Source organism: Bubalus kerabau, chromosome 14 (genome assembly GCF_029407905.1).
Source record: "Bubalus kerabau isolate K-KA32 ecotype Philippines breed swamp buffalo chromosome 14, PCC_UOA_SB_1v2, whole genome shotgun sequence".
NCBI classification, from domain to species: domain Eukaryota; kingdom Metazoa; phylum Chordata; class Mammalia; order Artiodactyla; family Bovidae; genus Bubalus; species Bubalus kerabau.
The window spans coordinates 82,657,476-82,660,723 of record NC_073637.1 but is presented as its reverse complement, the minus strand read 5'-3'; positions in this window follow the sequence as shown (position 1 = coordinate 82,660,723).

Sequence of the window (3,248 nt, the reverse complement as noted above, 5' to 3'; positions counted from 1 at the left end):
TGATAAATTTATTATGCACACAAAGAACAAGGCAATATTTTATCTCTAAATTCTAAACCCAAAGATTCTCTCTGTGGGTTTTGTTTAGTTGATGGTTTCTTTTGAAAAGGAGCAGAAAAGACATTGACCAGTCAATCTGATAATGGAGTTTAAAGATTTCTTCATTCTAGGATAACTGTTCTTTTCTCAGAATTAATTTCTCCAGCCCAATAGTAAGAAAAGCCTTTCCTTTGCTCCTTGCCAAGGAATATTTTCAACTGGGATAGTTCAGTCTGTTTCTTCTTTGTAAATGTCTTGAAAATATCTGTCTTATGGAACACCATGTTCCCTGAAAATATCTGTCTTATGGAACACCATTTTCCCTGACAGAGAGCACAGGTCCTGCACTTGATGAATGACCTATTGACTCGAGAAATGCTTTGTTTTCTGGAGAATCTGAACTCATAAGGCAATCAGAAAATTGCATTTAAATGAAATTCCACAGCAATATAACCTTCTTCATTCTGTGCAAACACTTGTGGAGTTTGGTTTCCATGGTTACTGTTACTAGTCCTCTGTCCTCTGGTTCTGTGCAGAGCTGGACGAGAGATCAAGCTTAGTGTCATCATAGTGAGGCAGAAACCGAAAATAATTCTTTAGCTGATGGCCATGCAGCAGTTTAGAACACATACAATTTTAACATTATAATTATTACAAAATATCTTTGGCGCTTTTTGCCCTCATTCCTAACCTGCGATAGAAATAAGAATAAGAAAGACACGGTAGTATAACCTTATTGATTATCTATCTGCTATGTTTGACTAAAACGCTGTACTCCTTTACAAGGTTGGAATTTTCAGAAAGTGTAGAATAAAGTACAATATTATAGTTTGTGTCTATGCATATTTGTGTGTATTAAAAGAAAATACTAGTTTGCAAGTGAGTGATCTTACCTAAGATAAATCTAACAAATAGAAAAGCTGTTCCCAGGATTTTATATTCAAGGGTAGCTCTGATCCATCTTATTTATGGAAATTATTTAATTTATCTTGTGAAGCAATGATATGATATTGATTTTGAATACTGGTTCGAAAAACCAAACTATACCTTGGAAATTATGTTTTGGCTGTGTATGTGCTATCTGTGTAAAGTTAAAATGGTTTGATACATCTTTAGTGTAATTTGGCATCTGAACAGCAACCACGATGTGATTGTTACCTCCAGATCACTTCCCAAAATGTCAGGTGTCGGGAGCCGGCGTGAGGAGCTCCTCCCGTGGCAAAGGTCATGAGGAAGGAGGCTCGACATACGCAAAGGCGGGATCGAGCCTCAGGAGTCCCCCTGGGTATTCTTGAGCATCTACCCCCCAAAACCAGAGTCTGCTTACTTTACTGCTTTGTGCTCTCACCTCTGACTTTACTGGGGGCTGTCCCCCACCACCATCTCGCTCTCTCTGATAAAGAGTTAACTTACAGCTCCAGCTAATAAGTTCCTGGGCATTAGGAATGTTTAAATCCAAACCCCTCAGAGAGCTCTCTCACTTGCCTGACAAGTTTACCTGGACTCCTACAGCTATGCATATGATTGTTTACAGTCTCCCAGCCTCGAGAGGCATGGGAAGCTTAAGATATTCAAATAGCTTAGATCCTCTCAGAGAGTTAGAAACTGTCAAAATAAAACTAGTAAAAGATTTCATTGATGAGCCAATGCTTGCTGCCAAGTTTCCACATCCCCTGAATTGTATCCTTGAATGTGTATTAATTAATATAGTTGGTATATAGAAAAAATAAGTAGTGGCCTTGGTGTTAGCAACTTTAGACCCTTAAGGTAATAAATTCTTTCCTTTGTTGTGAACCCACTGCACCTCTGCTCTATAGGAATGCAACTTTATCTAACACCTCCGGAGGATGGCCCCAAACCTTAAAATAATTACTCTTAGAGAAAATAAGTCTGAAGGTTGACAAACCTTTGTCAAGAGTCATAAAATGTTAATAGGCCTTCTGGCCAGAAGATGATGTAAATCACCTAAACCATTTGTATACGATAAATTGGCAGGAAAGAAACCCTGGTTTTGATAAGGATCAAAGACTGCTGACTTTGCATGGTTTCACGCCCCCTATTATCCTCTATGTACAACTTATGGTATAAAAGCCCCTGTTGAAAATAAAGCTACGGGCCTTGCTCACCGAAGCTTGGTCTCCCCATGTCATTCTTTCTTTTCACATTCCAGCTGAGTCTCCATCTGGAGCGTGGAGGTCCTCTGCGACCATTTATTTGCCTGGGCTTCTAAGACCCACTCGAGAAGGTGCCTAAGGTGGGGCACCTTCCGCTATTCAAGAGGGCGCCTGCGGCCTCCGTGGTCAGAGCTAACCTTATGTCACAGGTTATATTGATTTTCCGTGTAAACCAAGCTGCTGCTGCTGCTGCTGCTGCTAAGTCGCTTCAGTCGTGTCCGACTCTGTGCGACCCCATAGACGGCAGCCCATCAGGCTCCCCCATCCCTGGGATTCTCCAGGCAAGAACACTGGAGTGGGTTGCCATGTCCTTCTCCAACGCATGAAAATGAAAAGTGAAAGTGAAGTCGCTCAGTCGTGTCCGACTCTTAGCGACCCCACGGATTGCAGCCTACCAGGCTCCTCCGTCCATGGGATTTTCCAAGCAAGAGTACTGGAGTGGGGTGCCATTGCCTTCTCCGGTAAACCAAGCTACTCAGCCTCTTTTCTCCGCTGAATTTTCCTGCTGAGCTATCCTCATTCTATTACTCTTTATATCTTTGATGAATATTTAAATTAATCGCCGACTTCGTCTCCCCTTCGAATACCCTGGATCAGCCAGGGCTGGACCTCGGCAGTCAGGATTGTCACACAGAAATCAGGCAGATGGAACTGATGATGGTACTCTTTGACAATAAATCTTCGATGGGTAATCTAAATAGGAGACAATTCAAGAAACAGCCGTATCCCTTATCATTATGACCTTCTGGAGAAGATAAATATAATCTGTTATTTAACTATTATCTTCTAACTGTTCTTGGACACCCAGGATCTGTACCAATAAGAAAACTGCATGTTTCCCCTCTGCTTCAAGGTATGGCTTTTTGGAAAGGGCGGAGTGTAATCCTTTCCCTCTTACAGCTTCTAGAGCCCCCAATCCACACAAATGAAGGATAAGGGCAAAACTAGAGATGCCTTGAAAATTGCATTTCTGTATCTCATGTTTATGCATAGAATTCATTAATTTGGAGTTTTAGGATGTTATGCAAGGAAATA